The sequence below is a fragment of the Aphis gossypii genome, chromosome 1, assembly GCF_020184175.1.
Source record: "Aphis gossypii isolate Hap1 chromosome 1, ASM2018417v2, whole genome shotgun sequence".
Taxonomy (NCBI): Eukaryota; Metazoa; Arthropoda; class Insecta; order Hemiptera; family Aphididae; genus Aphis; species Aphis gossypii.
This window is the reverse complement of record NC_065530.1, coordinates 3,915,080-3,929,722: the sequence shown is the minus strand read 5'-3', so window position 1 is coordinate 3,929,722 and position 14,643 is coordinate 3,915,080. Positions and strand designations below refer to the sequence as shown.

At 27.2% G+C, this 14,643-nt stretch overlaps 1 long non-coding RNA gene across 2 annotated transcripts in view; it reads right to left on the bottom strand.

The window, feature by feature from the left end:
• Positions 1-3,086: 3,086 nt before the first annotated feature.
• The window catches only part of LOC126549143 (uncharacterized), a 105,729-nt gene continuing 94,172 nt past the window's right edge, over positions 3,087-14,643 (bottom strand). For both annotated transcript variants that reach the window (XR_007603326.1, XR_007603325.1), the window contains exons 4-5: positions 4,290-4,378; positions 3,087-3,430 (exon numbers count right to left, since the gene is read on the bottom strand). This is a non-coding gene — a long non-coding RNA (uncharacterized LOC126549143). The remainder of the gene's footprint in view (positions 3,431-4,289; positions 4,379-14,643) is intronic.

The window sequence follows — 14,643 nt, the reverse complement described above, 5'->3', positions numbered from 1 at the left end:
ATATCACAATTATTAACGAGTAAAATAATAGCATCATTAAAATATAACATTTAACATGATAAAATATACACAAAAAAGTTAACGAACGTATATAGATTCGCGATTCGCGCGTTGTCGTTTTCCCGATAAATAGAAATAACTTGATTTGCAGTTTTGGTAAAGATCAAGGATAAGATTCTAGTAGTATATTATAATATAATTATTGATTTGTCCAACACAATAATATTATGTGTATACACTATCCGTTTGGGCTTAAAAAAATACAACCAGTACGAAATAACTACGGCAGCGTATCTTATAAGCTTATACGTATCATAGGTCGCCGGTACGTATTTTATTGTCGATTCTGCAGTTTTGAGATGTACGATTATTATCGTTCCAATGACGTTTGAATTGGTCCATTATCAAATAATTAACAAATACTTATAAGTTATAGGTATGATTAATTTCTTATCTATTTTTCAAATTGATAATGTATCATAGGACACTGAACGATGATTTAAAACGTAATATTTCCAAAATTAATTCTTATAGATGAAAATGCGGGTAATTGAATTCTGTCATTATATATTTTTAAATTTATTATTATTAGGTATTGTTTGTATCAATTAAAACTAAAGTAATATTAAAATATTAAATTGTAATTTTTTTTTTTTGAGAAAATGGAGCAAAATGTACTAATACCGACAATTTTTATTTTTTCAAAGTTGGCTATTGTTCACTATAATTTCATAGCAAAAATATAAAGAATATAGTTTTATTAAAATATACGTATATATAAATATTGCGCAGATTTAGTATTCTAATTTGTATAGGTATATTATAAACTGATAATATAATCTTCAAGTATCTTACTTCATTGCTATTAATAAGTTATTAATATTGCATTTTTCTGTAATTTGGATATGTAAAAATCTATATATTTTTTAAAAATATTTTCAATTATCAATATAAACATATTGAACCCTAAAATTATGTCTAAAATTACTATTGAATGTAAATACAATTTACTTTTATTTTTTAACAGCACTACTTTTTTGTGTTCTTCTCGAGTTCAAATTTCGATCTCGATTTATTGGACATTGAAAATTATTGGATTATCTTGGATAATTTTTATTAGATTTTTTTTATTTACTTATAATTCATTTTCACACGATACAACATAACTTTGAAATACATTGATCTTGGAAAGGGCCAATTCACGCATAGCGTACATATTCAGTTCATATTTTATACAACGATAACCTATATATTATTTCATCAATGACGTTATTTTTGATAAACATAATTTATCGTAACATGTTTTACAATGCATGTTATAATAATGCATTACGCTGCAGTTCTGAGCTGCGTTGCAATCCCTGCATATCTATACAATATTAAATATCAATTTGGCACATTAACGATTAAGTGCGCGATGTTAACTAATTTTGTTAAGTTGTGTTTATTACGGATATGGGTCAAATGCATCAAAACATAATATATATTTATTTACATCATATATTATGGCACTAAAGGTATATTACGTGAATATTATAAAACATTGACCGCGAAAACGCCGTCGCGGTCGATTTACGTGAATATGATATAGTTCTTGGTAAAATACGCGATAAATAACCCCGGTAGTAAAAAAGTGCATACCGTCATTCAAATGTCCGTAGAGAATCTCTTTCGTTTATCCAAACGATAATAATGTTTTGACTCCGGTTGTGGATTCCGAGAAAAAGCGTATGTACACCACCGATCGTGTTTAGCACGTATATATGGAGAGATTTAATATATTATTATTGTTTTACGATCACGTCGCCTAAAAAAAAAAAATAAAATAAAAATCATCCGTTTTCCGGGTGAGTCGCGCCTACAATATTTAAAACCTATTATAATACTGTACTATACGGCAAAGAATATACCTATATACATATATATTTTCAAAATCATGCGTGTGACTTGGCCGCGGGATCGCGTTTATAATATTATAATTCATGGTGTTCTGCATTTCAGTGTGTGCGGGGTCTAAAAAAACCGCAAAAAGTCGTAAAATAGTGTAACCAATTTATTATTTATTATATTATTGCGTCGTAAACCGCGGTATCGTTATTATTACTTTACCCTTCCTCCTTCATCCCGTTCGAGTGTAAAAAACAATCACATTTCGTTAAAACACGCGATATGTTAGTACATGTGTGTGTTTTTTTCTTCTTTCGTCTGTCTGCCGGATGCCACCGACACCTGTTGCTGTCGCTCAGTGCGCCGTAAACGGCGCACGCACATAATATTATACAGAGCACAATAACAATAATAATAATAATGACGATGATAATGATGATGACGATGATGGTGGTGATGATGATGATAATGATGGTGATGTCTATGTTGATATATAACGAGACCAAACGAAGCGCCGCCTCCGACATCTGTAGCGACAACAGAGTCTGCTCAAGGAACACAACACAATAATGACTATGGGGAAAATGAAATACGCTGAAACCGGCAAAAGGATTATCACTAAGATGCATACACTGCACTCGCCGATGAGTGCCTCCATATGGCTTACGTAAGCACTGTACGGAGGCGGCAAAAAAATAAATAATAACAATAATAAGGAAGGCGACAACGTAATCGCCTTTCCTCGATCGCAAGTCGAAGCGGCCGCAATAAAATGTACGTATTATATCGAAGGAGGGAAGTAACCATTATACTTTCGTCGTAACAGTTGGTCGTGGACTAAAATTCATGTATTATATTCGGACAGGTGGATCTCCGCCGTTGTATATTTTTAATTTTTTTCTTGCTCACTATGGGTTTTTTTTTATTATTGATCAAAATATTACTTCTTAGTTGTTCACGATCAGGTCCGTTGACCTCAAGTGCGTGGTTTAATTAAATTCATGACCAAAAGTTAGAAATTGAAAGTTTTTTTTATATTATAACGATATAACAACTGAAGTCACTAAAAATTCGTACGTATTATTATTTCGTGTCATACAACCACAATTTTATTAGATAAATACGAACAAATAAGTAAATAATTGAAATAAATATATATATATACATAATTCAGAATGTATATGGATATAAATAAATAAAATATAATTAAATACATAAATTGTTTAGGTAATAAGAACAATTAGAAATAAAATAGAATTTTCAATGGATATAACTTTATGGTAAAATAACTGTTAGAGTTGGTAGATTTGTTTTAGTTTTAGATTACCCTTGACCAGAATCTTGCTACTTTTATAGCATTTTGATTTTCTGACAGAAAGTTTTCCTTCGAACAGGAAGATGGGCAGCTTTGGCAGTTCAGTTGGTGTTCCGTATTTTGTTCCATACCACACTCGCATTTTGTGGAGATGTCTTGAAGAATGCCCCATTTCTTTAGATATTTTTTAGATCTGCCCACTTCTACTCTAAGTTTATTGAGGGTTACCTAGAAAAAATAATATATAAATATATAATACGAACAATCTCCAAGTCAAAAATAGCAAAATAAACACAAATATAAAATATAATTAGTATAGTATTATAAATTATCATAATATACTTAAGCTTCCAAATAGTTAGCAAAAATTTGATGATAAATACATATAAAAATAAAAATATACAACAAATTTGTAAGAGATCCGTTGAAAATTGTTGGAATAGGAAATCTCCGATTTTATATTAAGATTAGCACAACTATATATTATGATACCTATTAATTTAATTATTAATTATTATAATTTAATAAATGTATTTATTTATTTATTTTTTTATTTATTGCATTATAAAACTAATAATCAATAAGAATAATAAAATAACAATTATTTATTAGTATTTTTTCATTTCATATAGCATTTGATACATCAATTGTTCAAGAGATCAAACCTTTTATTTTAATATTATGTTTAATGTGTATATAAATACCATTTCTATAATATATTTTCAACATTTTGAATAAATGTGTTTTTAACATAGTTGCTTATCGAATAATAATTATTAATTTATCAACATTGCATTTTTGAATAATTATACACATTCAGAACTTAACGAAATCATATACTTTTGTAGTTGTCTAATATAAAAGATAATCAAGTAGTGTAATATGTGGTATACACAAATGACAAAAAATACCATAACTATCTATATGTGCATTAATATGAAATATTTTTTGATTTGAAACGCCTTCATGTATTTTGAAGTCCTCGTAATTTACAACGTGCATTTAATATAATAAACATGAAATATAAAAATGTATTATGGAAGCGACCGATTATAAGAACACTATAAAAAGTTCATATTTGACATACCTACTGTATTCTGAAGAAGATATTTATATTTTTTTCGTTATAAATACAATACAAATAAATGTATTATATTCCCTTCATTAGTCATACACCTAAAAAAAAAAAAAAAGATTTCATTATCATAAATTCACATAATATATTTTAGCTATTTAACGACGTATTCGTGTAAGTAACCTTGAAACAATTTTTTACCCCACGCTAGCTGATAATTCGGGAACCTCCCATCATTAAAGTGCTACACATTTCAATCGCTGATAAGTTTATAATTTTAGAAATCCTCCTTGAACACAATTCAATGTTTTTTTTTAGGTTCTCATGGGGTGTTTGAAAAACTATACTTCAATATTCTACGATCGTGTATCAAATTAAAATTTACATCGATCAATGGTTTTAATTATACATTATATTTTTGAATAACTATCATAAACCTATCATTCGTATAATAAAAACATTCTCGTACATTAAAACGTGAAATAAGTTTATTATATAGATATAGGTACACTGCATATATTTTAATAGGTATAGTTATTATATTCTGAGTCTGACGAAAAAAATATTCATTAATTTGTTTTAAATATTCCATATAAATTTAATTAGAGTAAAATAAGTACTAATTAAATAGAAAGTGGTATCGGCTCTATATAATATGTGTATATAATATATATATATATAAAAAATGTTTTACATTTTTTATCGAATCATCATGTTTTATGTTCTAAATTTTCCATGGAAATATTCTATATCGGAATAAAAACAATTATTATTGATAAGTATTTATTAGTCTGTATGCATGCCACTTTAATACATTATGCTGATTATTTTCATTGAATCCACAAATTAATTTAAACTAAAACATTAAGAAACATATTTGTAGAATATGTAATATGATTAAAATTTTGTATTTGTTCATATACTTTAATTGAATGAACGTATATATTAAAAAACAAAATAATTCATTATTATTAATATTTATATTTAATAGCATATTTTAATGAACGTCAAAGAACTAATAACAAGTTAATGGTTGTAGAACACTTTACTTATACACGATTTTAGGTGATTCATTAGAAAACATATATAATATACAATTTAATGTTGGACCTTCTATCTTTAAAACAAAAAAAAAATTAATAGTTTGATACTTTCCATGTTGATTAGTTTTATTTTATGAAATTATTGAAAAATATTTTAAAAATATTCATAAAGTGTCGAATGTACCTCGTCGCTATTGTAACTTATAGGGCTATATCCTGTGTTTGATTTCAATTCAATGATACATAATTCTATAAGATAAAAAACAGTTTTAAGCGAAGGTAGTCTGACCGTTTTATTTACCATATCCATTGTATTAAGTGTTTAAACAATTTTTATTAGTTTTTCTCATTTAACTAGATCCGATTTTCTACCAAAAATCTCACTTGAATTTGATGATCGAAAATATTTTCTATTAGAAAAAATATAAAGGTGAGTAATATATAATATTATAACCAAAAATGTATTTATTGCAAAAATCAAAGTACAAAAGCAGTTAAATGTTTTTATAAAAAATTTCAATTATACCAATCATTACATTTCGTTAACATAATGTACGTATAGAAGACGAAAAAAAAATAATGAAAATGTTTAGTAATTTTTTGAAAATTTTTTAAAAAACAATTGCTCAATTCTAACGTAAAAATACTAATTAACAGTACATATATAAAAGTAAAATTTTTAATCAAAATATATACTATCATTATATAATATGGCTGTTATAAAGAGATTTTAATAGATCTAACCTACAGACACATTTGGTTCTAATTAGACGCTCCCACGTCATTAATATCGATAATTTATTAAATTATGCATGCTATTAGTGAACGGATTTTAATGGACCGGACCCTCGGAATTTGACCTCAGCTTGAAATCATAAACGATGAAAATAATATAATACAGAATCACTAACATATCTTGTTTGGACACTTATCACATGTGAAAGGCTGAAAGGTTATTCGTTTCCGCAGCATATAAAATAATAATAAAATACAACTATGTGATAAAAAAATATACATGTAGGTATGGGCCATGCAACGAGTGGTCACTAGCTAAATCTGCTACACATAATTTATAGATATTTTATAAAAGTCATATCATGTCATCGTTTTATTGAAAATTTTAAAACCTGTAAGAATGACTGAAATATTATAATATTATGCCTTATAAAAATATATAATATTAAATTATGTTGAATAGACCCGATCAGATTTAAGTAGATTATACATAGCAATTTTTTAACTGATATAATAAAATGTTAAATTGATATTATTTGTAAAGTCTTAGAAATCCATAGTGACAATATAAAACTTTAAATTGTTGTTGGAAAATCGGTACAACGTAATTAAAATGGATCTGCAAATAATTGTATAATTATGACTCCTATAAAATTATACTATAAAAATATACTTCTCTAGAATATTTGTAGGTGTCAAGTTTTAAACACGTCATATGACATAATTATATAAATATTAAACTTGAAGTTATTCCACTGGGTTGTTGTGTGTCGAATTTAATTTATTATTTAATGGTATTTTAAATAAAATACATATCCCTTCGTCTGGAAAACGCGACTGCTGTCGCCAAAATGTCCGTGACTTAACGGTGGTTCAAGAGGATACTGAAAAATGTCACAATTACCGGACATCCTCGAGGATAGGTCAGAGATACCATTGTTATATTGGCTTACCATAAAATGTATTAATATGCCAAAACTAATGTATAAAAGTAAAAATATTATACAGGTAACTGTAAAAAATATAATATACATAATATTTACAGTTTAAGTAATGTATATTTTACTTCATATTTGTATGTATGAAAATAATACTGATTTCAACTTCTATTTTTGTAATATTTTTATTCATTAAAATATAAAATATTTTAAAACTCTCTAACCCCATAAGTATTTGCTATGCGTGTATAAAATATGCATTTACTAAATGACGAAGAAAAAGTAGCGTGTTTAAATTTTATCGCCACTAATGAAAAACTGAAATGGTGCCACTGGGAACGGTACTCCTCGTCATCATCATGTTATGGACATTTTGCCGATCGTGGACTCTTTCCTAGCTCGGATACCCAATGTCATCGGCTGTCATTCTATTTATTCATTTCTCACTTTTTATGCAGTTGACAATTTGCCATCGATTATTTTCCAGTGGCGTTAGTGGCGTAGTAATACTGAGATTTGAGTGGGCCACAAATGGACGATACGATTCGTTTAGACTTAAGGTAAAGGAGGCGGAGCCGATCGTCATCAAGTCGTCCGGATTCATGTCATCATTTTCATCTACGTCGACGGTCATATTATTATATAAACAATTATTTATTTTTTACGAGCACCGCCTTTTTTTCACACAACCTACTGTCGGATAATAAACAACGTATCCGTACAACGAACCATATAAACCATCAAACATGGTAGTATTTTTTTTCATACAGCAACACTAAAATTAATGCAATTAATTTGTAATATTGTATCTATGCAATATTTCAACGTGTTATTAATTATTATTATTACACATATTTTGACATTTATTGACCGTATTCTAAATACTATTAAAATCACGATGTTATACCACACAGCACTTCAATTATATTATGAAAAAAAAAATGTATACCCATATAAAAACTTATAACATCGATATCTCGTGTGACACTAATTTAAATTCATGGAAGGCTTTTTATCTGTTTTTATTTGATACCTAGCTGTTAACCGAGATTTTGTCCAAGTGATGGAGCTTAAAAAAAAGTTTGTTCTTTTATAAGAATTTTTTGGTTTACTGTAATAAAGGGATGTTAAAGTATGTTTCAGTAAAAATAGTAAATACCATGAATACTTGCTAAATATAATAAAATAACATACAAAAATAAAGGGAAAGTTTTATGTCATTTTTATGAATTTTATAAAATACATTGTGTACACAAAATATGTCGAAGAAGTATAAAATGTAATGAATCCAACTCCTCGAAAAAATAATATACTTATAAATATATATTTATCTTAGTTTGTTCATTATTACATATAATAAAAGTTTCAGACGTGTATATTGAAAAAAAAATTATGTTATTTATTTGCGTAAAATGAAAGAGAATACTGCTAATTTGAATAATAATAATAAGAATCATTGATAAGAATTATGTTTGTAGTATAGAATACACATAGAGTAGAAGAATTTTTCATTTCTATAAGTAAATTTAAAACACGAGATAGAAAAAGAAGTTTTCTGTACGTATTATGTCAAACTAATGTATTGATGTCTCTAGTAGAACTTATAAATATGTGTACATTAGTCGAAGAGAGTTGTAGTTTATAGCTATCTAAAACCTCCTCACCAAAATAATTGTATAATTATCTCGGCTATGTTTAAAAATCCCCGTGAAAAACGGTTTGACAATAAGTAATAATTTTAAATAAGTCGATAATTATTAACGAAATGAATCCGGCTCATATTATACTAAGCTTTTGTGTCTTTATCACTAAACCAGTGTGATCGCTAGATTCTTAGGATGAATTTATACTAAACTATCAACTTGACTACTACAAATTTGATGACAACAAGCAAACGCTCACGTCACACACACACATTATGTATAATAAATATAAATATAATACATTTTTTATAACAACTTTTTTTTGCGTTTCGAAACTCTTTCGTAGCGAATTTCAACAATAACATAAATATATGTAATACTAATTCTAATCAAGATCCTAAGTAAATTATCTTGTGTACAATACTGTACTACAACAACTATAGTATACTGTACAATTTTGAGTTATTACCAGTTTTTCAAGAGTATAAAAAGGAAGTCCACTACCTAGGACGCTTGTTGAGATTTGTAGCACTGCCGCCTATCAAATCAAAATCGAATCATATCGGGTGGTAAAGATAACAGAAAACAATGTTGTTTTCCTTAAAAGCATAATAATTATAATACCATTATTATTGCTATAATAATATATCATGCTAACATCGATGGGTTTTCTCTTAATTTCGTAGTATTATTTTATTACATTTTGATATTCATCTATTTTTCATTTTTACCGACATCGAATATTCGACGCCAAAAAAATAGGAATTGCTCTAAAAACTAGATCATTATAGTTTATACCTACAGTATTCACATTGAAACAACAAAACAACTTCAGCGCGGAGATAAATTTACTGCATCAGCTAATAACGACCTTTCATGGCGGTATATGGTTACGTGTTTAAATTAGAATATTATATGGTTAGGTTAGCACACAAAATTGTTAAACGACATTATTCTTTGCAGTTCGTAGTTGTATTTTAGTTTAATTATTATTATTATGTTTTCGTTTTATTTTTATTTTTATGACGGCTTATAAAGAAAACTAAAGTGTCTTATTATAATAATATTAAATTAAATTAAAAATACTAGCGTATTTATACTAGACCAATTAATAATGATGGTTTTTCAAATATAGGTATTAACGAACCGTAAAAGTAATTGAAGAGAAACAAAAGACGAAATAAATGTTTCCTTGTCCTTAAACCGATTAAAAGCAAGCTGAATTTAATTAACGAGCAGCTAACACTGCTGAAACGCAGTTAACCCGTATAATGATTTGGTAATTTTTTTTTATTGAAGCTCTTTCAATTTGTTTTTTCGTCATATTTATTTACAGAACAGATAATTGCGACATTATATTATTACTTACGATGTTATATTATATTAAACGCATATAATATTATGTCCAGGTGCAGTAATATATTACAAGTTACAACGTCTTCGCTCTCTTCTACGTACTCGTTTCCATTTTACAGGCGTCTATTCTTGTTTGATAATAATATATAGGTTTCTATGCAGGATGTTTCAAAATTCGGAGTTTTTCAAGTGGTAGGGTTGTGAGAGCATTTCGGAGAAACTCGAAAAAAGTTACTAAACTGGTTTGTTCATCTACCACGAAAAAAAATATACTACAAAGCCATGGAAAGTTTTTGCAACTATATGTTCTTATGATAATAATAATAGCAATAAAATGTATCTGAACACAGAAAGCATGTATACAAATGGCATATTATACTCATTGGAAAGAATACCCACCATACTCACAATAAATCAACTAAAGACCGTTAGGTGTATAACTTATGATAAATCAAACATTCGGAGTTTCTAATATTTTCAGATATTTCACATATTCCTTTTTTTTTTTTGGGCTAAAACACATTTTTTTATTCTCTAGATTTTATTAAGTTAGAATACCTTCTTATCACGTATTACTTTATGACCCCTGTGTTCATAAACAGTAAATACGTATATTGTATTATATTATCTTCCGATAGTATAGCTCTGTTAGCAATAACTACTAATTGTTAACAACTTATTCAACATAACAATATTATTGTAAGCTTAACAATAATTTTTTTATTCAATAAGTGTAATTGATGAAATTATAACTTATAACTTTTATAAAATACACAATATAATATAAAATAATCCAAGAACGACCATACACAAGTGGAATAACAAAATCAAAAGAAACTATTAGGTATAATGAAACAAATAAAAATATATTTATTTAAACAATTCTTAAATACATAACAAAATACAACGGTGTTACCCTGTAGGAAAATACACAAGTACTTCTTATTTAAGTCCATGTTTATCATTGAAATATCCTATATTTTTATGAATTGTGATTTGTGATATATTACCAATGACTTAAATATGGAATGCAAATTACAAAATATAATATATGATAATAGTACAACACACAAAAAATAAACATTTTTTTTTTTTTTAGTGAGAGTGGGAGTACCCAAAGAGTGCCACAGGCCTCTTCCTACTTGGTTACGACAGTGACAGTCATTATAACAATATATCGACGTTACCGCATACATATTATCGACGATGTCGATTTGTTTTGTACAAGTATGGTGGTAGAGGTATATTATTTTTAAAACGTGCATCGCGAACCCTCTACAACACAACATTATATTATGTATGGAATGACTTGTATGCTTGCTCCTATATATTATCGACAATATATAGATGAGGCTTTGGGGTAGTGAAGGAAACGCACCCTATAATAGTAGTTGTAGTTATATGAAACTATATATGATATGGAGGAAACCTATTTCCGCGGCGTTCTCGACTTATTAGTAGCTACTATCTACTTACATTTGTGGTTTAAAGAGAAAGGTGTATGTGGTGTTGATGAAACAAATACTGACTACACGCCTCATATTATTATTATTATATCATTCAATGAGACAATGTCGTACTATCGCCATACTAATTTTATACCTATACATTATTAATAACTCATAATATGTTGTGGGTATACTAATTAGACGTGCGACGTCTATTTAATCAAACCGGAATGATACTGGAATAATATTCACGTAGTTAAGCGTTTAGTAAAAGCATTGATTTTATAATAGCCTATTATAAAATAAATGGTAAAAGGTTAGGAGTTTTGATAACGTGTTTTTTTCAACGATAACTATTCGTTTAAGTGGTTTTTTTTTTTATAAATACTCTTATAATAGTTTTATCGACTTTCGCGTAGTTCCTATATTTTATTATGATGTAGTTACCTATATTTATATAAATATATATTCGTAAAATATTAGACTAAAATTAGATAGTCTACATGTGTGAACGCAGTCTCAGAATCACATATAATGTAGATATATTGTATGAAGCGTATAGGCGCATATTCTAAACCTATTCCTATTAATATAGTCTAATTATCTAAATTTACAAGAACTTAATTCTAAATTATTATACTGTAGGTATAGTATATAAGTATAGGTATTAACACTCTTTCTTTACATGACGTATACAGTACATAGCTATTGCGAGTACATCGACTTATTTAATGACTGCGCGACACCGACTGAACGAAACTCGAAACATTAAACTCCGAATCATCTGTTTCTAGCTATATATACATATACGATATACCTAACTTTAGACATTAAACAGCTTCCGAGTAGATTTAAAAATAAATGTTACCGACGCCACAACACAGCAGTGTAATAGTATAGTTGGTAAAGCGCAGCAATCTCCAAAGATTTCCCAAAGCACATATCTTTTATATAATATAATATTATCAACTATAATGATGATAATTTAGAAAATAACAAAATTTCTTATGAAAAGTCTAAAATAACTAGAGTTGTTAGTAACAAATTACTGAAGTAAAAGTTTATCGTGTATAACAGTATTACCAAAGTCAATTGGTAATTCCTACAACTATTAATATTAATGACTAGGAATTATATAAATTGTATTAGCTATAGTACCTATATGTGTTATATGAAAGTTGATGCGATATTTAAATACTTTTTATAAAATTATTATAATATTCGATGAAAAAGAGTTTATGGGATCGACTAAGCATGACTATATAATAATATTATGTTTACACTTATGATAAAATTTAATATTACTTTTTTAGATTTTCTTATGTGATTAATTTTGTTTCGATCTTGATTAATGTGCTTTTATATAGGCCTAACACAAGAATATAACTCTTCCAAAAGCAGAAGCCTTAAATATTATTGAACCACACTATCACAGGGATTTAAAACACTAAAAAATGAAATATTAGATTAATAAGCGTGCTTGTCATTATAGTAAAATAAACTACGTAGGTATCTAACTCAATATGACTTAATAATTTGCAATGTGAGAATAGACTCAAATTGTATTTAATTAAGTTGTAAAAAAAAAATAACAACTGCCACTTTATTTTCATATTGTTTTAAAGAATCAGACATTAAAGCTAATGCAATAAAAATTAATTAGAAAACCCTATAAAAAATTAAGAAACAACTGTCCAAGATCAGATTAATTGAATTTGAAATTAGAATTGTTAATAAATTCAATGTCTTTTAGTATACCTACTTGAGATAATAAATAGCGATACGATAATAGGAAAATCTTTTTAAAATTATTTCATTGGTTTTTATGACCATCATATTATATTAGATACTAAACTATTCTCACACAAAAATTATAGAATGAGAAAATTATTCTCCACAACTCAATTTATTTACACGTAAATAATAAAGAAGTTTTTTAAAAAATATGCCATTGCAGATTCGAACCTCTAAAAATAAACAACGATAAAACATCTAACAACGTTTAGTCAAACACAGTAAAACCTCTTTATAACAGACCCTCTATTAGACAGAATACTCCTTATAACGGAAAATGTCAATAATCCCTGTTCAAATAATATAATATAATTCTATCACACTATAACGAAAAAAATTGTTGGTCCAAGCGATTCCGCTATAGAGAGGTTTTATTATGTATTACTTCCTATATTAATCCTTCGGTAGTTCCAGTGTTTCGTATAATAGTTCAACTTCTATGAGGATTTACATCACTATACATACAATAAAACATATACTTATAACTACATACTATAGTAATACGAACGTTTATACATATATGTACACCATACACTATACGATGAGTATACACACACAAACTATAGACAGTATATATACATAATAATAATATGTACAGGGTGATTATATTTTTATCGAGTGTTTCAGAAAATATCTAAGTCGTTTTTAGAAAACTAGTTTCTAAGTTGATAATCATAATATGATTATATAATATATGTATATATATATTCTATATTCTATATATTGAATTATATCTATATCATAATAATATTAAGATGTATGTAAAACAAAGATGTACGACGTTGAACTTTTTAAAATAATAATAAGAATGTTGGTAAATACCATGGTTTACCTGTAAGACAGTGTTCTATTCATGATAAAAGAGTAACCCTGTATATTATGTTCGGGTAATATATAAACTATATAGTCGGTAGTCACGTTTGTCAGTCTGAGGGTTCGTACGTGGGATGTCGTGCATAGGTAAATGGGCTATACATATAGGTAGTTACGTCGTATATGTATATATTACCAGACTAGGCGAGTGTGCGTTTTTCAGCTACGTTTTGGATGTGATTAGAATATAACACCGGGGAGAAAAACCAACAAGAAACACCAGTACGATTTTTAAATCGAATTGTGGTACGTAAGAAAATTAAATAATCTCAATTTTCCTGACTCTCTTATCAGACTCGGTATTTCCGCAAAAATTAACATAAAAATACCTACTATACAATCAATAACGATAGTACATAAATCTTTGAAAAATCTTGTTTATCTTAATATTATTTTTTAAGTTTCAAAAGTAATATTTTAAACATTATGTTAATAATTATATAAAATACAAAAAATAATAATATATTATTTCTATTGTTCTTCCACACAATTTGTTTGTTTTTTTACTTACTTCATTGTATTTAAATTAATTTTCA